The sequence below is a fragment of the Enhydra lutris genome, unplaced genomic scaffold (assembly GCF_002288905.1).
Source record: "Enhydra lutris kenyoni isolate GAN:26980312 unplaced genomic scaffold, ASM228890v2 scaffoldscaffold12, whole genome shotgun sequence".
In the NCBI taxonomy this organism is placed as follows: Eukaryota; Metazoa; Chordata; class Mammalia; order Carnivora; family Mustelidae; genus Enhydra; species Enhydra lutris.
The window spans coordinates 18818850-18841135 of NW_019154096.1; the positions used below are offsets into that span (position 1 = coordinate 18818850).

A 22286-nucleotide genomic window follows, 5' to 3' on the forward strand; every position below is an offset into this window, starting at 1 on the left:
TTTTTTGATATGATTATCTGTTTTGTGTGTGTTGAGTTTGAGGAGTTCTTTATAGATCCTGGATATCAACCTTTTGTCTGTACTGTCATTTGCAAATATCTTCTCCCATTCCATGGGTTGTCTCTTTGTTTTGTTGACTGTTTCCTTTGCTGTGCAGAAGCTTTTGATTTTGATAAAGTCCCAAAAGTTTATTTTGGCTTTTGTTTCCTTTGCCTTTGGAGACATATCTTGAAAGAAGTTGCTGTGGCTGATATTGAAGAGATTATTGCCTATGTTCTCCTCTAGGATTCTGATGGATTCCTGTCTCACGTTGAGGTCTTTTATCCATTTTGAGTTTATCTTTGTGTATGGTGTAAGAGAATGGTCGAGTTTCATTCTTCTACATGTAGCTGCCCAGTTTCCCTAGCACCATTTATTGAAGAGACTGTCTTTTTTCCACTGTATATTTTTTCCTGTTTTGTCGAAGATTCTTTGACCATAGAGTTGAGGGTCCATATCTAGGCTCTCTACTCTGTTCCACTGGTCTATGTGTCTGTTTTTATGCCAGTACCATGCTGTCTTGGTGATCATAGCTTTGTAGTAAAGCTTGAAATCAGGTAACGTGATGCCCCCAGTTTTATTTTTGTTTTTCAACATTTCCTTAGCGATTCGGGGTCTCTTCTGGTTCCATACAAATTTTAGGATTATTTGCTCCAGCTCTTTGAAGAATACCGGTGGAATTTTGATCGGAATGGCATTAAAAGTATAGATTGCTCTAGGCAGTATAGACATTTTAACAATGTTTATTCTTCTGATCCAAGAGCATGGAATGGTCTTCCATCTTTTTGTGTCTTCTTCAATTTCTTTCATGAGTGTTCTGTAGTTCCTCGAGTGCAGATCCTTTACCTCTTTGGTTAGGTTTATTCCCAGGTATCTTATGGTTCTTGGTGCTATAGTAAATGGAATCGATTTTTTTGGTTTTATTTTTAAAAATTATTTTAATTTTTTTATAAACATATAATGTATTTTTAGCCCCAGGGGTACAGGTCTGTGAATTGCCAGGTTTACACACTTCACAGCACTCACCATAGCACATACTCTCCCCAATGTCCATAACCCCACCACCTCCCCTCCCCCTTTAAAAAAGAGTCTCCACTTAGCCCCATCCTTTCTGTGCTTTCGGGCCTGGGGCTTTGTTGATGCCAAATCAAGACTTTGGGAAAAGTACTTTATTATTGGTCTCTGCCTTAATGACTCAACTCTGAACGATTGTTGGCCTTTTCACTCATTCAGCAAACTTGTATTAAACTCTTACCATGTCTCAGTTACTGTGCTAAATACTGGGCACGTGGAGATGAAAGGGACTTCTTGCTCTGAAAAAGCGTGCAGTACTGCAGCCTGGTGTGTGTGTGTGTGTCCTGGCTGGGGAGGAGGCAGAGTCTGTAAAAGTTAGTCTTTTAGGTATTTGTTTGGGGCTGACCCTACGACATCATAGAATAACAGCTTTATACTGCTTCATGTCTTCTCACACACCAGAGTTCATTTCAATGCTGAGCACAATCAGGAGGGAGCATGAGTTCCACACAGGGGACTCAAGGCTCATGTAAACGACATGAATCACTCCAGGTTATACTCTGAGTGAGTAGCAGAGGCAGAACTCGCACTCAGGATCCCTGACTCTGGGTCTGATGTACTTGCGACCCACCGTGCAGCCCCAGGGCTCAGTGTCAACACAACTGTCTACATGTGTGTGTGCGCACACACGCGCACACACATACACACACAGAATTATCAGCATCAGGGTTGAATGAAGTTGCTAGCAAGCCATTCTGTGTGTTTCTCACCAGCCAGCATTTTAAGGGGGGGGACCCTTCCCAGAGTTTAGGATGACAGATCTAGGTTTTTGTTTCTCAGCGAGATGGTGTTCTGGTGGCGGCAGCTAGGGTCCATCCAGGGTTCAGTGTGGCCATCTGGCCCCTTGTGTGGGCGTCACAGTCTGCAGCAACAGGTGCAGGAACCCTTGCCAGGGGTGAAGTTGGAACTTCCTCTCTCTAAGGAATATTGCCTGCCAGTGAGGTAAAAGTAATTACTTGTTCCTGCTAATTGAATTCTGAACTTTAAAGTAGAGGTTCTGACTTAGTTTAACGTGACATGGACCAATTTAAAATTTTAACTTAAAGGAAAAGAAATGGCGATGAACCTCAGTGCTTGAAATGTGGCAGGCTAAGTTCCTCTGGGCTGGGGCCAATTTTCACAACTGCTATGGGTGCTGGCCTCCCGCAGAGCTGTCTTCAGCGTGCCCTGCTTGTCACCTTGGCTAATGCAAAAGGCTTACGTTACTGTAAGGCAGGAAATTATTTCCGTCAATTTCATTCTGTGGGTATCCTCTCCTGAAATTTCCATGCTTAGTTCTAAGCTGTTTTCTTAAAAATCACTTTTGATATTTTTACTTACTGCCTTTGGGTAACAACAGTCATAAGTAATATTCACAGAATGCTTTCTATGCTTTGGGCAGGACTCTAAAGAAAGGTGTACTTACTGATGTCAGTCTTCAGAACTACGTTGGGAGTCAGGCATGATTTTTCTCCATTCGGCAGTTGAGTTAGCTGATAGCCACGAATTGGTCAAGTAATTTTCCTAGAGTCATGTAGAGCTAGGAAGGTGGAAGACAGGCAATGGATCTTGGGGGACTGGCTTTGGTATTTCCGTGTTGAGCCTCTCAGGGTATGGGACAGTCCCTGGGTGATTTCTCCTGCTGAGGACATGTGGTGGCGGGTAAAGGTCAGTCTACATGCCACAGTGTTTTGAAACCTTAGTGGTGACAGGCTGGAAAGTGTCTGGCCTGAGTTGGCATAGTCCCTCTATGCCTGTGATACAAATGTCCCATACTGGGTACCATTTAAGACCAAATAACCCAGGCTGTGGGGGAGGAATTAAATGAGTCTCACAGGGGTCCTGACTGCCATCAGCTTCCATGGCCCTTCTCCTCATACCCCTTGGTGCAGTTAGGGAGGACCTGAAAGAACAGAAATTCTCACTCTTAGGCATCCCAAGGAGGGGTTAACATTGCTCCCCCAGACAAGGGTGAGAAGGAAGGAGCAGTTCTGATGTGGGTAAGTACGCTGTCCTTCGGAAAGTCAAGTGAGGGATTCCATGACAGGTCTGCCCCTCTACAATGATGGTGAGATATTCTCTTTGTGTATCTTTCTCTTTGTGCTGTTGGCTAAGGTTAGGACTTGTGTCATACTTGGAGTGAAACAGGAAACATGAGTGTATTCTTCCCTGAGGCCAAAGTGTTGACAGTCGCTGTGGCCACTGGCAGGGAACTGCTTGCCTCGTGAAGTGGCCCCTCCCTGCAGGCACGGCTGGGAGCCGGTGTCTGGAACAACTAGCGTCTCAAGGGGCCGTGGTCTCGGGAGGATCTTCTCTTGTTGAGTTCCTGCTCCACCTGGAGTTACAAGGACCATCAGGACTGGGTCTAGAATGCTAGCAGACACCTCTAGGGATTCCTGAACCTATTGAGGGTGGAAGGCCCAGGGGAAGATGGGAACTTCCCATTAATTTGGAGATGGGGATCTTGGAGTATTTTCTATTGCACTGTTTATTTTGCAAAGTAGTGCTAACAGGTCTTGCTTTCCCTGGAGTGGTTTGGGCGTGGCGGGAGTGGACTGATAGGGCTGGTGGGGGCTTAGTGGGCTCCTTAGCTGGAATTCATGGACCTCTATCGGAATTGCTAGAACTGAGTTCACGTGTCAGAGAGTTAAGGGTCTAAGAAGAGTTAAGACTCCCACAACAGAAACAGTGTCTCTCTATAAAAGTACATTCTTCACGAGGAATTCTTTTTTTTTTTTTTTTTTTTTTTTGGTATTCCTTTACCCTCTGACCTAATTTAAAACATTGTTACTATTATTTATTTATTTATTTTAAAAGGAAACCTGGTTGTAAGGCTCTAAGTGAACTCTACTTGCTAGTTGGTGGAGGGCTTTGGAGAAGTGAATGATTAATTTCCTGGAGTCTTGGAGTTTCTAGTTCTTACCTATAAAATGGTGGAAATAAGATCTCCCTCATGGATGACTGGGAATGTTCAATCTCAGTATGATTTTCAGCTGAAAAGAATCTTCGTCCACAATTGGGAGAATATCACAGCAACTTCATTCTAGACAGAAGCCTTTGTACTTTGGTCTCATTTGCTCCATCTCCATCCTAAATACTGTCTCTTTACCCTGACAATCCAAACTGGTTCAGTTAGACACAAAGATGTCTCTGAAGGCCACGGGGCTGTTAATGCCCAGGCTTAATTAAATGACAAGTCCAATTTCGATGATACTGATTTACTTATTGTGGGAAATGTGCCAAACCTGGAGTGAGTTTAATTGAATCCAAGTGTTACGCTGTTTATTCATCACCTACTGAATGACTGTGTGTGTGTAAGGATAAGTAATCATATATTAAAAACTATACAAATACAGTGTAACAATACATATAGAAGTCAACCTAGAGCGTCATTTCTATGCGTGCTGAGACTGTCTCACTGTTCCCAGCTCAAACTGTGGGTGGCAGCAGAGACTTGGAAAATGTATTCTGTGTAATTCAAGTTACTTTTCAAGGTATATTAATGGTAAGAAAAGATTGCGCTAAGTAATAAGTAAATTGGAGCTTTGGTTTGAACTACAACTGGCATTACTTTATAATTTCTCATCTCATTCTTGCGGTCAAAAGTGGTGAAAGAAGGCTGTGGTCTGGGACCCTCATTGATGTGTCTTTCAAATTGGCTTTCCTTTATTTGGGGCTAATCACCTTCCTTTTTACCGGAGAGCAGAGGTCCTCTCTGTGGAACACCTTCCTTTTCATGGTACCTTGTCGCTCACATCTCATCAGTTGGCTTCCAGCTTCCTTTGGAACCAGGGTGTGTCCTGAAGTTACACTACTGTACTGAACTTGGCCTGGTCCTTGAATTCTTTGTGCACATGTCTGTCCCCTGCTGATGTGGGCAGTGACCAAGGTCTTCACAACTCACAGGATCAGCGAGCTCGTGTGACTTTGTCTGTACCTGACAGGTGTCCTTTTGACTTGGCCTTTAGTTCCAGGATTGGAGCAAAGAGGGAAACTGGACAAAGGCCCACTTTGCACCCACTAAGTATTTCTCCTTGAGCCACGGGCAAGCAGGGAATGTCTTCACGAATGGTGGTGGGGTGAGGGAGAATTGAGAAAAAGGAAGAACAAAAGGGAGACAAGGTTGTGTACCACTATGTATATACTATGATACCATTTATGTAAAACGGTGTCTCTATATGTGGCATGTACATAAAGGAATTAGAAGAAAAGATAAAGGGTTATAGTTTGTACTGTAAAGGTGCTTATGATCTATTGTTTGGTGAAAAAGGCAGCTTTCATATTAAGTGTAGGAACCTATTTGTGGAATATCAAATGACTGAAGTCTTATAAATGTATAAATATATGCAAATGCATTTAGATGAATGAAGATGAAGGTCTGAAAAGGTGCATACTAGCCTTACATCATGCCTTTTGGGATTGGGGGAGAGATGGAGGAAGGTGTTTGTGGTGGTGCAGGGGAGGTGATTAGCTCTTTGTAGAACTTCAGTAGAGTTTCACCTTGTAAACACTTATGGATTGGTTTTAGCATTTGAAAACCTCCCACTGGGAAGGGGAAAAAAACCACTCAGCGTGATTCGTGACATAATTCAATGCATGCTTCTCTTCCCAGTCTAAGAGGCTTGAAAAGACTGCTTGAAAACAGGCTGTCTCCCTGATGGAGAGATATTTTTTCCTAAAAACCGAATGAGTCATCATGGGCTGATTCAAAGATCTTCAATTTCAATTATTATTCCTGAATTTTCTACATGAGGTTGGGTTGTACATAATTATTTGTCTTTAATGACTACACATGTTAGGAAGGTATTTATTGATCATTTTGCTATTTATTTCTCCAGATATAATTCTTTTCATTCTATGATTGCTATGTTTCCATGGCAGTATGTGAGGCATTTCTAGGCAGGCTTAGGAGGGACAAATAAGAGCTTATGGGTAACTGTCATGACCACTCAGATCATTTGATTTTGAGCTCCCATCAGCTAAACTCCTCTCTCCTTCTCTACCTCCCTACTTCCCTTTCTTCTTCCTTCGCTCCCTTGCTCAAATATTTATTGAGCACTTACTATAAGCCAGCCACTGTGCTAGATCCCAGAGGTAAAAGACTCTGCTTGGAGCTCTCCTGGCCACATCTGGGGGTGAAGTTGGGGTACTCATTCTCTCCTTTGTGGCCTCACAAATGTTGCCCCTATAGCTAAGACCCTGAGGTCCATCTCTGTTCTTGGTCTGGCCATGCTGTTATTTCTTCCATTTCCACAGCTGAGGACATGCTGGGGAGACCCGCTTACTGCCCCCTGCAGTGACTCTGATTGCTGTTACTGGTTGTTTCAGTCTTCCATCCCTGGAATGGGTGGTTGAGGCTGTCTTGTGCTGTAGAGCTGGACCCTCCTAGCATCTCTGCCTCCTTGCGGGGTCCTGCCCTGTTAGGGGAACAGGGTGTCTTCTCCTCCTAGTGTTGGAGAGTTCTTCCTAGGTCCACAGACCACTCTGATTCACCACCTCTGTGATCCTGCAAGCACATTCATTACCTTTTCACTCTTAGACACTCATTAAATTTTATGTATATGATTTTTTAAATAAAAGATTTATGTCTGGGGGCACCTGGGTGGCTCAGTGGGTTAAGCCTCTGCCTTTGGCTCGGGTCATGATCTCAGGGTTCTGGGATGGAGCCCCACATCGGGCTCTCTGCTCAGCAGGGAGCCTGCTTCCTCCTCTCTCTCTGCCTGCCTCTCTGCCTACTTGTGATCTCTGTCTGTCAAATAAATAAATAAAATCTTAAAAAAAAAAAGATTTATGTCTGTACTTTTTTTTTTTTTTTCTTTCCCCATTCAGGAATACTATTAGTGTGTTTTATCAGCAGAGCAGCTGACAGGGGCTCTGTTTGTTTCTTTACCAACTGACCTTTCTTTCATTCAATTCTTTATTCCCCAGGTCAGAAGGTAAGACTTGAGGATTAGAGAAATTTGGTATTAGAGGACATTGTTTTGCCTTTGTAATCCACTGGCTTGTCCTAAACTGGCGGCCTTTAATTTTCCCTTTCATTGGAGAATAATACCTCTGTGCACTTCCAATTTTCTCTGCTGGCAGAGTTCAGAGAATAGGGAGAAATACTTTGGGCTGGAAGTTTCTAGCTGAAACTTCTAGCTGAAAGGCTACGGGGAAGAGAGGAAAATTGGATGTAGCTTTGAGGATGGAAGGATTTGGATTTTAGGCTACTTTAAATTATAAATAAAATAGTATCAGTGACTTCCATCTAAAAACTCGACATGATTCTGGGAAGAGAAAGGGCAGAGTATTTATTCCCTCTGGAGACTCACTATTGCTAGTCTACCAAATGTTATTCAAGTGCTATTTCTGAGTAGGCTGCTGGAGCTCTGTGCTTTGCCCACATGGATGCTCTGGGTTCTGTGAGATCTCCGTTGCCTGCGGAAGCACTGGTGACTCTGTAAGGGTACCAGGTAGCTAGATGGAGAGCTTGAGCTGCCATTCAAATTCAGGCTATCTGCCTTTCCATCCTGTCTTGTCCGCCTTCCAACAGATTAGCTCTCGTTTGTAAATTAATCTTGAGACCAGAGAAAGTAAAAAGGCGATTGCACATTTTCCAGCCAGGAGTGATGTGAACAATGTCTTCTACGGAATTCCAAAGGCAATATTTCTAAGGAGGTGGTAGCAGAGGAGGGTGTTGGCATGACAGTGGGAAGGGAGGAGGATATAAAAGAGGCTAGAGATGGGGGGACGGAAGCATATGCACTCTTCTGGGAGAAAGGGTAGATTATTTTTCTCTTTCCAGGACTGTCGTGAACATGGTCTCAGAGAGAATATCTTTCTCGTATAATGTTCTTTAATGCACTTCTTGTAGTTCTTAAAAGAAATATTACAATTTCTTGAGCATTTATTCCCAATCGAGGATGGCAGATTTAGGCCCACGTCTTGAGCTCAACCTCAGTTATATGCTCATTGAGTACAAAGGCAGATGGGTTTGCGTGCATTATTTAAATTGTGATCTCTCCCTCAATGTCCCTCTCTGCTAAGTGCGTGTAGTTGGATTTGCACATACTAAATCTGTATTGGATGCATTTCCACTTTAATCAATTACAGTGTGATCGTCATTTCAATTTTGGGGGAACGATTGGCCCCTTTGAGAATTTGTGGAAAGCTGTGTACCTTTTCTCGAGAAAAATGAACCTACGCAGCTACATAAACAAAATCTGGTTTATAATTTCAGGGCATCCATGGCCCATTTGTAGACTCCAAGGCTGGGAATTGTGTCATGTCAAAAGAGGGAAAAAGCTTTTTTCCATTTGGCTCAGAGAGAGTTGAGGGAGCAGATGGAGCGTCTCAGCAATGACAGAAGCTAAAGCAGCAGAGAAATGGGGTTAAAGCATATTGGCAGCTCTGAAGACCTGAGAAGCAGCCCACTGCCAGGGACCGCAAGTGCTGGGGAAGCTGAACCGCGGGACGTCTGGACATGCGTGATCTAGCAGTGACCCCATTTCTGCAACCAAAACTGAAACAAAATAAAATCCTGCTATAGCCTGTTGTCCACCACGTCCTGTTTTTATGGCCACAAGTATAATGTTGTGACATTGGGGGAAGGAAAATCATGGAGGAGTTTCCCTAGCACTTGCACCACAGTAAAATGAGAAGGAACGAGTTGTCTGAGTCCTGGTAAAACTAAGTGAAGCCTGAGCTAACACTTTTTGGATTGGTCTTGGGGCCTTTGATATTTCCCTGTAGATGGTTTTACTAAGGGTCCAGATGTTACTTCATCACCATTGTTAAAAAAATCACAGCTATTTCTTATTTCTCACGTTGTTCTTTAATTTTGTTTCTAAGATTAAAAAAAGTGTGTGCTCCTTCTTTAATTTAATTGCAAGACAAGAAATATTCATGTTGTTAAAGAAAGAATTGAATATTCCAGAAAGAAGTTGCCAGCCGTGGAGAGCTCAAACAAGAGAGAAACAGCGAAATATCCAGGGCCTGCTGGAACTTTTTTCAAGAGAGTACCTAGTAGTCACATTCCTAGGGAAAACTATTTGAACTGTTAATAATAAATCATATAGTCAACCTCCCCTATTCAAGGGAAGAGTGCCATCTATGACCTGTAGGAAGTATCTGCCTTGCAGTTGGGTAGCTACAACACAGACTGTCTGGGTCACAAAGGCTAAAATGTTTACTATCTGGCCCTTTATAGGAGAAGTTCTCCAACCCCTATTCTGGATCATCAAGCAACTTCCTAATATTCTGACTTTTCATACAAGGGTAGAATTACTGGATAGGCCAATGCAAACATCCCATCTGCTTGATAGTTACATTTCTCATCATGAAACCATACATTGCCATTCTGGTTGTGTACAATAGCTTCTTGGGAGCTTTGTAAGCCTGAGTACCTCACCTTGAGTGGGATCCTCTCCAGAACACTAGTAACTAAGTTTCTGAGCATGAAGTTGATGGTAATACCAAGACCTGAGATGAATCCATCAATCCTCTAACTCTTCTTGGTGACTTATGCAAGAAACAGGGTGCTGCTTGGCATTCTCTGAATGACTGCTCTCTGGGAACTGCTGGCCTTTCTCCTATATAGATCTACAGTTGAATTTTCACCTTTTCAACTACTTGCTTTAGTCGTTTAGACTAGCTGAAGAGTCTGAGTTGATATAATCTTCTTTTGTGTAATCTTTCTCCTTTCTTTTGAAAATATTAAATATAGTCAGTGTCTTTTGCAGTCATCTAAACAGGTGATAGATTAGGAAAGTACAATTGATCTGAGATTCTCCAAGAAAGGCTTGCAATTACTCTTCAATTCATTCAGCCCTACATTTTCCCAAACCACCCCCATTGGCTTAGGGTAGATTTGAGAACATATATTCCTTTGATCATAAATAACTGAAGTGACTATGGGATATTTACACGGAGCTTTTAAAATATTTATGTACATAACACTAATAGCATCTAGTAGTTTACTTATTGCATTTTAAAATTTGAGCAATGTATTATTCATGGCTGGTCAGAAATCCATTATGCATGAACCTCCTTTGGTGTACTCTTGCTCCTGTGTGTGTTTGGCTGTCCAATTTCCTGAGGTTATCCCTGGGAACCGCTGCCATCTATTGCATGCATAAACACTTCTTAATCACATGGCCTTCTGTGGGTGGTACCGATTTTTCTGAAGAGCCCAGAAGAGTTCACAGGCATGATCCCATCAGTTCCTGTGAAATTCTGGGGAGTGTGTTAGAGGCAGGTGCTGTCACCTGGATTTTACCACTGGGGGGATAGAGACACAGGTCATTTGAGTGGGAAACATCTAGTGCTTAGCCCTTCAGCACAGTGGGATAGGAATGAAAGGCAGATCCCCAGCACTAGATCAATCAATTGGCAGATCGGGATTTAGTGAGTGCACGTTCTCAGCTCAGCGTGGGACTAATTGCAGGGCCAGACCATTTTATATCTTGCTTATGTGATTTGGCAGTTCTGCCATCTTGAAAAAAATATTGTCTTGTCAGTGAATTTTTTGCTAAATTGGCTATAAATTAGGAGGGAAGAAGCAGGAAGGAATTATGAGATGAAAGTGCGTGGGTGGGAATAGAGAGTTACCTTTGCAGGCAAGTATCCTCCCAATGTGATGACACCAAAGATTTCTTACTCTATTCGTAAGACAGTTTTTAGAGGGCAATGAATAAAAACCAGCAATGTGCCATTAATAAGTTATAAAATAAGTTATAATGGTTCACAAAATTCTGTGTACTTAGGTATTTCTCATCTGATTGATTCTCTGGCTGACCCTAACTGTCAATACCCAAACTGTGACTGCAGTTGATCCATAGTAATGATTGGAAAGATTTTTAAGTGTATTTTACTTTATTTTTTTAAGATTTTATTTATTGATTTGACAGAGAGAGAAAAAAAGCAAATAGGCAGAGGGAGAGGGAGAAATAGGCTCCCTTCTGAGCAGAGGGCCCCTTTTGGGGCTCAATCCCAGGACCCTGGGATCATGACTTGAGCCATAGGTAGATGCTTAACCGACTGAGCCACACAGGTGCCCCAAGTGTATTTTAAATGTAGCTGGAAATTAACTTGAAATCTATGCTGTTGAAGAGATGATATGTCTTTACCCAAAAGTATCTTACTATAATTTCTTTTGACCCCAGTACCATTTTAACAAGGATGCTTTAAAGGATAGCATAATTAGAAGTCCAGGAGAGGATGTAAATCATAGTACTGTGTGACTACTCAAAAATTACTTTGTGTACCATTTATTTTTATAAACAGGAAACTGAGAACTAGAGAGACATGAAGTGTATTGGCCCAGACACACAGATAGAGGCAGTGCCGAGGAGGAACTCAAGTATCCTGACTCATCAACCCGGTTATCTTCCACTTCTTCTTTTGAACTTTAGTAAGGGAAGCAGAGTGATCAAGCTGTTGACCACCTCCCTTTGTGAACTGGTTAATTAGCAAGCTTTGGGAAATCACCTTCTTAAAAGGAGTTGTTTATTTTTCTCACTTATGTGGATGTTCTTTATTCAGTAGCATAAATGTTCTCAGAGACTCTTTTGGTACTTTGAGTTTGAGAGAGACAGAATTCTCCACTGCCAGACTTTCCATCCCCGCTGCCCACCTCCACCAGATCTACAGCCATTAACTGGAACCTGGGTTGCTGCATTAGCAGGTAACACCAACCACTTAATAAAGCACTCCCGTAGAGTGCAATCAATGGGGAGTTCTGGGTGGGGCATCGTATCTCCTCTGAAACTCGTGTGCTTTCTAGACAAATGCAGAGGGCACGATGGGCAGTCAGAGGAGCAGGGTGAATTAGTGTCAAGGAACATCTTTTATTCATGGGAGTAATACATCAGAGGGAACTGAGCATAGCTCCGTTTTGTCACAGGAATAAAATGAGAAGCACTGGGAACTTGGCACTTTGTCAAAATGCCGTTTATGAATTTGTGCAGTACGTACTCCACACTGTGCAAAACTGTCTGGCTCACTTAGAAATTTGTTTATGAACTTCAGTGTGTACACATTTATAGAGACTTCTCAAAATGAAGGACATGGTTAGGCATTTCTGCATTTCTTCTCTCATAGGTGGAAAGACAGAAGCATGATTTTTAAATTCCCTAATAGGGGTAATTCGAGGGCGATGGCTATTGGGCTGGGGACCCTCCTAGCATTTAGTGAGGGACTTGTACCACTGATGGTGGTGGAAATCCTCTGTCTGAGCAGCGGTTCTGGAACCATCTGCACCTTGTGAAGCCTTGGCCTGGATGTTAGTAGATCCTCTGTAGCGTGTTTCCAGGAAGCCCTCTGTGTGCAGTAATTCACCAGGGCAAGGACTTGAGAGACATTGACTCCACCCCTAGTTTAGCTATTCATGTTTCTGCACTCCCGATTTTCTCCTCTCTGTACTGGTAGTAATAACACAGTTCTCACATGAGAAAGAACGGACATTCGAATCCACGCCTGTGTGCGTGGCAGCTAGGAGTGCCCTTCCATGCTACGTCGTCTTGTATTTCAGATCCATAAAGAAGAGGTCCTGGTGCCAGCGGTTATCCCTCTTCTCTGGTAGTCAAAGGTCAGCTGCTAAATACTTGGCATGAATAGGGTCAGCTTCCTCACATGTGAAGCCGAGGCGTCATGGTATCGTATTTGATGACAGGATGAGCTCTGTTCTCCCAACAACATGGTTCCTAAGCAAAACCTGCTACCCAATTAGAGGTTTCACTTCTAATGTGGTATCACAGTTTGGGAAAGATGGTATGCTGGTCTTCAATAAAATGTCTTCTTCAAGTGAACCTTCCAAGGTAATTTTGACCTTGGGTGACTTTTGTCTTCTCCTTGGATATTAGCATCTAATCCCCAGGGAGAAAACAAGTGCAAACGTGAGGCAGCAAGCACAATTGTGAAGATCCGGAGAGAAAGCCCCAGAAAGGGTCAAGCTGCAGACGGATGAAGATGCTGTTGCTAATAACGAGCTTCTTGGGGCACCTGGGTGGTTAAACATCTGCCTTTCGCTTAGGTCAGGATCCCGGCATCCTAGAATGGAGTCCTGTGTTGGGCTCCCTGCTCAGCGGGGAGCCTGCTTCTCCCTTCCTTTTGTCCCTCCCCTGCTTGTGCCCGCTCTCTCTCTCAAATAAATAAATAAATAAAATCTTAAAAAAAATAATGACTTCTTGATTATCACTTCTCTTTCAGGCTTTGGGTGTGTAGTTCAAGGTGGAATGTTTTGTGTTTACTCTCTAGGGCTCCATTTGCCAGCCCGGGCTGTCAGAACTCTCAGTGAAAATGATTATGGGAGATCTTCAGGGAGAAGGGCCCCTTGCCTTCAGGGGATAATGTCACTATGATTAGAGGACTGGGATTAGAATAACCTGTGAAGGATTCTGATGAAGGGCCTGGAGTCTGAAAATTTATCCTTTCAAACAGCGCCACAGGTGATTCTGCTATCAGACAAATCACGACGGGAGGAAACACAAATTTGTGTAAATGTTTAAATGACCGTCAAAAGAAGAAAATACGATCTGTGCATGAAACTCCTGAGAATTTACTTTTCCCTTTTAATGTTCATGTCCCACTCTGATTCTAGAGCAGGAATGCAATCTTGGGGGCAGTGTTTTTTTTTTTTTTTGTTGTTGTTGTTTTGTTTTTCTTTCTTTTTTTTTTTTCCAGTTTTCTTGAGGTATATTTGACAAATTTGTAAGATATTTAAAGTTGTACATTGTGAGGATTTTCTTACACATTGTGAAAAGATTTCCCCATCTAGTTAATTAACACCTTCATCACCTCAAAGATTTATTCTTTTTTTTTTTTTCATTTAAGTTCTACCCTCTTAGCAAATTACATTACACAATACAGTGTTACCAGCTATAGTCACCATGCTGTGTAGTACGTCCTCAGTTTATATTCACGTTACAGCTGAAAGTTTGTACCCCTTTACCAACCTCTCCCGATTTCCCTCACTCCCAGCCCCTGGAAACCACTTTTCTACTTTCTCCACCTGGAGGGCTTTTTGCTAAGTGAAATAAGCCAGGTAAAGATAGACAAAGTCTTTTCTGATGACTTAGCCTGGAGCCTAGGGCTTATTATCCACTTACAAATTTCTAGGTCCTAGTGATTCTAGGTCCCAGGTAAGGAGCTTACAACCTATTTGACAAATATCAGAAAATTGTTATTTGCCAACTTTGGAAGTTCTAGTGATAATTTGAAAGTTAAGAAAATGAACGCAAAACAAAATAGCAATGGTGCTTTTTCAGAGATGAGCAGGTGAGTAAGAAAAGTGATCATTTGGATTCGGATGCTTTGGGAATTTACTTATTTCTTAAATGAGCTCTTGCCTAAATCTTTGAGACTGTGAATTCTGGGATTTAACCATTCACGTAACTTTCAGGGCTTGTGGTTTTTAAGGGGTTTAGTTAAATTCTGGCAACTTAGTTGGCATTTTAAGGGCTTTGGCCTTTGCTGTTGAAAGCTGGTGGTTCTCTGCGACTCTTCCTTGGTATAATTCTTTTCTGGACAATTTCTGGAAAAAAAAAAAGGATTTTTAAAGCATACAGTTTGTGTCCAATAGGGGTTTTGGTTTCAGCCATGTTGAAGTAAGGAAAAAAAACAAACAAAAAACAAACCAACAGGAAGCAGATAGTGTATTTTCAGAGCACAGCTTGTAGAACCCAGCTGAGTGAAAGGAGGGTATCTAAAGGGTGGATTAATGGGTTAATCATTGATGGAAATGGAGGACCGAAGCTCTATTGTCAAGATAAGGAAGTGGAAGTAGCAAATGTCAGCCCGAAATCCAACTAGAGCAGGAAACAGTGTCCGAAACAAGGTTTATGGTGGAATCAGGCTGTGAAGTCAGAGTTCTGGGATGTGCCAGGTCTCAGGGAGCAGTCTAAGGAGCTTCATCGTAGGAAGAGCTAGGTTCATACCCTGGCTTTTATACTTGCTAGCTGTGTGATGATGACTGAGGTACTTAACTTCTCTGATCCTCAAATTCCCTATGTATAAATTATGTTAGTTATGAAGTGCCTGAGAGAGCTGGTGTGATTCCTATTCATTTTAATGTTGTTACTGTGTGGTACTCTGATTCTCCCAATAGGAGACTGTGAATAGTTGTCTTGGGCATGTGGGGGGAGGCCAGCCTGAGAGGTAGAGGTGGGCTGACCAGTCACTCTGCCCTTGTAAGAGTTGGTTATCTCACCGGTGTCTGCCACTCCCCATCAGGCAAACCCCGTCAGGATCCACCACATTTGTGAAGCTTATATTACCGCTAGCCATTTGTCTTCATTTCCGCTGTATCAACACCAGCTTTCTCTTATTAATGGAGCATTTGCTTAGGAATTATTTTCCAGAGGAATTTAGCCACTAATCCCTTTTATGATAGCAAAATCACCAAGAAGCCCCCTGTGTCAGCTAGGGTCTCAGCCGGCAACAGATGGCACACTTAAATTGGGTAATTTGTGGAGGGTTTAATAAGAGAATTATTTAGAAAAGTGGGGTGGGGATGTATAAAATTATGAGAGGTGGTGCAGAACCCTGGGGCTAGTCATTGCTGTGGACTCTTCCCATCCCTAAACTTGAAAAGAGAGAGGAAAGAGAGGAGAGGTTATCGGTATCTGGAGACACTGAGAGTTTTCTGAGCAGAGCTGTAGTCTGTTTGAAGGACGAACACCATCTGTGGCAACCGGGCAGGGAAGGAGCCGAAGAAACAAATAACCAGCTCATCCTCTTTCCTTCCTTCCCCTTGGCCAAATCCAGTGGAAATCTAGAGGGCAAGGGAGCCTGATGAGGGAGTCTCCACGGGTCAGTGTCCCTGGGCACAGAGCAGAGTGGAGGGGGGTGGAGAGTAAATCTGGAGGGACACATAGAACATACCATCTTCTCTCTCTTAGCTACCAAGTGTAGCCATAGTAAGCATGGTGAGGTCTATCAAGGGATGTGTTGCAAGGTATTTATTGAAAAAACAAATCTATTGAACCTGGGAGGGAGCACCTTAAAGACCTTGATAACCCAGATGGAGACTGACATACTTGGGTTCTACTCTGGCTCTGTCTCTTATCTTTTATGGGCTCTTGAAGAAGTCACTTAAATTCTCTCAGCCTCAGTTTCCTTACCTGTAAAATGGGAGTCATGGCACCTATACGACAGAATTGTCACAAGGATTAAGTTAACGTATATACAGAAATATTTTGTAAACCAAATGGCCATACTCTGTACACACATGATAGATGAGTATACAGAGAGGTTATGCTTGTGCTACCCACCCCCCTCCACCAATTGTCAAACAATTGTGCTTTATTCTGGGTGAAGAGTTGCAATTCTGGTGAGCAAAAGCTAAGACACTTTGAAATCTGCATGGTGTTCTGTTAAAATATGACTTTGGTTCTCATTGGGGAGCCTAATGGTTTCACTTGAGGTGAGGATTGTGTATTAATTTATACCTATGGAAGCCTTGTATGACATTTCCAAATCTGTCTGTAAGATAATGGCTCTAAATGGTATATGACTTTAAAAAAAATCTAATAAATATGGTAACTTTGTACCTCAGTGTAATGAAAAAAGTCATGTTTTGGGATATATCATTCCTCATCGAAATGCATTACTGTTTCCCACCAGCATAAATCTTAGAACTGGAGATCTTTCATCAGCTTATTTCTTAAAGTAGTGCCTCAGAATGAACAGACACCATGAGGCTGTTCTCCAGTGGCCTCCTCAGCCCAGAAAGGTCTAAGCATGGATAAAAGTACAGCCTGACACCAAATGGCCCAGGCACAAGGTCTCTGAAGAGCGAGAACTCAGAAGACGTTTTCTCTATGGTAGTTAACCTTCTACACACCCCTTCCAGATGGCCATTCCATTGAACTCTGCCTCCATTTCCCCCAATGTGTTTCCAACTGCCTGTGGCATTTATTCAATAAAACATGTGTGCCTGGATTTTCCAAAGATAAGCTCCCTTTATACAGAACATTGAAAATGAACCCAATACACAAACCCCATATAAGAGATTATAAACGTTCAGAGTATGTTGGGGGGCCCCAAGGCAGGGGAGGCCACCAAGAAGGAGACAGAAGAGGACCAGTTAAGCTTCGGATTAGTTAAAATGTGGATACTGCTAAGACTCCGATCCAAAGGGGGAAATTGCCTGGGGAAATCAACTAATTTGACTGCTAGAGCAGAAGATGGGCTCAAACCACATGCCTGGAGCTTTAGTGCCTTGTTCAGTAGCAAAGTTTTCGACCTTTAAAAAATTTTTCTTTCTGCCTTAATGTGTATCTTGGATGATATTTACATGCACAGTATATTCCCATAGGTATAACCAGGTTTTCATGTCAACTCCTGCTACTGCGTTCTCTTCTCAAGTTGGAACACAGAGGAAAGCATATCATTACAGTGATAACCTGAATCTATTCCTATGTATTAATATTAATAGGTGCATAAAATTAATATGCTTGTTTGATCTTCAAATGATCTCCAGAGTCTAACCATGTTTCCGCATCTCTCCAGCTGTCACCTTGGCCAGGGCCACCAACCTTATCTCACTTGGGTTCTTATAAGAGCCTCCTAGTCTCCCTGCTACTACTTACTGTCTTTTCTCCCCCTAGTTTGTTCTCAACAGAGCAGCTGGGATGGTCCTTTGAAAATGCACATGAATCGGGGTGCCTGGGTGGCTCAGTCGGTTAAGTGACTTCATGACCTTCAGCTCAGGTCATGATCCCAGTGTCCTGTGTCAGGTTCCCTGCTCTGTGGGGAGTCTCCTTCCCCCTCCCCCTGCTCTTGTGCTCTCACTTATTCTATCTCCCTCCCTCTCTCTCTGAAATAAATAAATAAATAAATAAAATCTTAAAAAGAAAAAGAAAATGCAAACAAATCATATCAGTCTTCTGCACAAAGGCTGTGCCAGCTGCTCATTTCATTCAGCGTAAAAGCCACAACCTTACAAGGATCTATGCAGCCTTCTGTGACCTACCCTTTGGTCGCATCTCACTGCCGATGCTCTCCTGCCCACTTAGCTTCAGCCCTTATGAGTCAGTCTCCTTCCTGTTCTTCAAATACAGTGGGGACACTCTCACCTTAGGGCCCCTGCCCCAGCTGTTCCTCCTCTCAGGAGTGGTCTGCTACCAGATTTTTGGATAGCGAACCTCCTCACCTCTTCCCGGTCTTTGTTTAATTGTCCCCTTTTCCTCCAGGCTCTCCTAACCATCGTATTTAAAATGGCAAGCCTTCTTTCTGTCCCTATGCCCCAATTCCTGATCCTTCTCATCCTGTCCCCCCAGGCCTCTCAACAGGTACCATTTAACATACGATACGACTTTATTTATTATAGTTATTACAATATGAGCTCCAGCAAGGCCCGTGTTTTCACTTGTTTGGTTTACCACGCATCTCAGACCCAAAGAACAGAGCCTGGTACGTGACTGACAGTAAGCAAATAGCATCGATTGAAAGCAATTTGCTAACTCATTCAATAGGCATGCACTGAATATCTACTCTGTACTTGGCATTGTGCTGGATGTGGAGGGAAAATGAGGAAGAAAGTCAAGATGTGGTTTCTGTTCTCAGACGGCTTAGAGCCTGGTGGTGAATCGGAGTGAATTAATCCAATAACCAGGGTAGTGAGCGTGCCTGTTTGCCTTTGAGCTTCTGTTTGAGGAAGCTGTCCATCTGAGATTTTCAATCAGGAAAGGAGACGTTAGCCAAATATTACGCTTGTCAAAGCAAAAGAAGAAAAAAAAGAAAAGAAAAAAAAAGTCTGGATGTTAGTGGGGAAATACTTTATTGAAGATGGTAGCGGGGGAGGGGAGACTCCTCTGCAATTAGAAGATGCGCAAAGCCCCAGCCAAACACTTCCCAGGGAAGGGGGCGGTGAGCAAAGCCTTTATATATGTGTAGACTGTGGGAAGGTGACTCTGGAAAGAGGAAGGGGTGCTGACAACTGCCAGGGAAGGCCTTACAGTTCCAATAAACTGCTCCTATATGGCCTTAACGGGCAGGTCATGGCGGGAACTGTTTGTGGTCAGGTGCATGGGGTGGGCTGTGAGCTGAGCTGTCTCGGGCCATGACAGAAAGCGAGTTCTGGGCTTAGCTGCCACAAACCGGCCTGAACTCATGTCAGCTTTGTTTGTGTTCATGAGCAAAAGTTAAGGTTTAACCATAACGCAATTGATGGCTTATGTTTCATTCCTCAATCTAATTGTTCCCTTTGGGGGTTACTTTTGCTGCTGTATTAAGAATGCTGTACTATGGTGATCAGAAACAGTACAGATACTATTTGACCACTAGATTACCAACTGTAGCATAGTCCCTTTCCACGGGGTCCGTGGATGTCAAACATACACGGTATTTCCTGGGGGTGTGGGGGCGTGGACAGTGACGAGAGTGCTCATCTCCACTGCCCCGGACAAACCAAAGGCATGGTCTACAATTCAGCAGTGACGCTGGACTTCGGAAACCGTACTAGGAGTCCTCTGGCTTTTCAAAATGGCCTCAATTTTTTACCACCCAATCATGTTGCATGCTTGTAACAAGCTCCTTGCTTTTAACTGAACATTGTCACCAACACCGTCGGGCCGGATCCCTGTTGTTAAGCATGTTTTATTGAAGGGTACACCGTGCATATAAACACTGCAGGCAGAAGAGGAGAGAACACCAATTAATATCCAAACGAATCTGTTCAATGAACTATAAAACCGACGGTTCTTTCGGAGCACATTAAGAGTACGGTGACCTGCTACCAGAGAACTGCATTTTCATTGTGAGAAATACTTCTCACAGGAGACCTCCCACAAAACCACTGTTTCTTAGATTTTATTTGGGAAAGTCAGTAGCTGTTGCCCGCTCTAATCGCACACGCTTTGGCCTCCTAGAAGGAATCTGGCATTTGAACTATAAAACACTGCACTGGCTCTTGAATTCTCTGACTGAGATACTGATAAACTCATCGAAATGTCTACCAGCCTTTAAAAGAAGTCCCTAAAAAAATGAGTCTCCGTCCGGAGTTACATAACCGTTCCTGTTGGAAGAGTCATGGGCTAGGAGGCAGGGAGAAAAGCAGGGGAGCAGGGCGGGAACAGGATTGAGAGGTAACATTTGGGGCACCCCCTCATGTCCCTGACCCTGGTCTTCCCGCATTGGGTACATCATGCCATTTATTTCCCATTGCTGCCTTGTGAGGGGGTAGGGTCCCTATTCTGTGGCTAAAGAAATAGAGAGTCAGAGAGGCTAACGAGCCTCTCCCAGTTTCACAGCTAGAAGAAAAAAGTATGGGTTTCGTACCAGGCCTGTCTGATTCCGGCTTCCGGGCTGTCTTGTCATTTGTCTTGTTTGTTTGTTTGTGCAGAACAACTCAGCAACACAAAATTCTGGTTTCTGCTGGACAACATTGTTTTACACCCACATCAAATAGGTCCAATAAATAAATAAATAGCAACTTCATAGACAAAAATGGGAAGAAAAGAAACCTTTTATCTTTGGCCTTTTTATCCATCTGCTATAAGCCAGCTACTAAGTATACACACACACAAAGTGACGGCAGTGCTGGGAATAAGATTTGTTGTTGTTGTTGGTTTTGCTTTTTTACAGAGTTTTTTTTTTTTTTTTTTTCTACTTTGAGATTATAAGGAACAGGGTCACAGCACAAGTCAAGTCAGCAGTAGAACAGAGAAACATGGGAAGGCCGGCTTGATTATCTGAGATTATTAAAAATGGCTGACCCCTAGCAATATGTAAAACATGCAAAATGTGAATAAAAAATACAAACAAATTTTCCTTTTGAAAGTACTTTTAAGAAGGAATGCAGGATGGGGTGCCTGGGCAGCTCAGTTGGTTAAGCGTGGGACTCTCGGCTTCGGCTCAGGTCATGATCTCAGGGTCCTGAGATGGAGCCCCAGGCAGCTTTGGGGCTGACCCAGGACTGGGCTTGAGATTCTCTGCCTCTCTCTCTCCACCTCTGAGCCTCCCCCGTTCACGCACCCATGAGTGTGCTTGCTCTAAAATAAATAAATAAATAAATAAATAAAATCTTAAAATTAACAAAGGAAGGGAGGGCCTTGGAAGTTTTGCCCTTGCTTCCACCCCCCACCCCGCATTTCCAATTCCCTGACTTTAGCTGGCTGGGACTGTCCACTTGAAGGTGACCATGTTTAGAGTCCAACACGGGAAGCAGAGAGTGAATGGTCATGGTGGCCTCTGTTTTCGTGAAGTCCGGCTTTTCCTTTTTTGCTGTCTAGTCATCCTCAAGAGTCTTGGGCTTCCTGGTGTGGACATTGTCATCCTCATCATCTTCAGCTACCATGTGCCATCGCTGCCACAGCCTTCCTCTCCATCCTCTTCCTCAGCTTCCTCAGCCTTCTTTCTCCTCCTCTTCCTCCCTGCTCCTTCGTCTTCTTCATTTTGTCTTCTTCATCACTGTCGGCCTCCTGCTCCCCATCTTCTTCTTGAGCTTTCCCATCAGCAGGCGCTTCTCTCCCATTCTCACCTCCTTCACTACTTCCTTCTCCTGTAAGTCCTTGGTGGTCATCTGGGAGCTGGTGTCCATGGCTGCGTCTGACATGATGGGGCACACTGGGGACCCAATGCCACGGGTTAGAAGGAAAGTGAGAGTTGGAGGACTCTAGTGGTAAAGGGGCAGGAGTCCAAGGTTGCGGGGGTAGTAGCTGCGAACTTTGAGTGGGACTGGGAACTGTGCAAAGATGGCTTTTCAGAGCAGACAGTGGGGGTGTCTCGTCATGTGAAGTAGGAGCTCGAGCAAATCACACGGGAGCTTTGATTTTCTGTTTTCTCTGTTGTAAAGTGGAGATAAAATACTACCAGTCCAGTCCACTTTGCAGAGGTGATGTTAAATTAAATCTGTGTGAAAGCACACTAAAAAAAGAGTTAAGAACTTTACAAATGCAAGTCTTTGTCGTTATGGAATTGAATGAAATTAACATTTTACCTGCCTGGAATACATTTGCTCTTATCCTTCGGTTAAGGCACAGCATTAGACATAGTCCTTGGAGGAGAGCTGCTCGTCACTACAGAATTAACAAATGCCAAGGAACACATGCTAAGCCCAGCCACAGAGGTTCCACATGTGTGTTAGATGCAGGACAAGTACAGTGCAACTATGGTCCACTGGCTGAAACCATTTCCAAATGCATAAAAATATTTTTAGGGTACTTTCTTTCTCTCCCCCCGCCACCTCTCTTTCCTGTCATTTCATTTTTGGG

The 22286-nt window shown here is 43.3% G+C and overlaps 1 pseudogene; it reads right to left on the reverse strand.

Annotated features, from left to right (window-relative positions):
• Positions 1-21301: 21301 nt before the first annotated feature.
• LOC111144715 lies at positions 21302-21628 on the reverse strand (annotated as a pseudogene).
• Between the last annotated feature and the right edge of the window lie 658 nt (positions 21629-22286).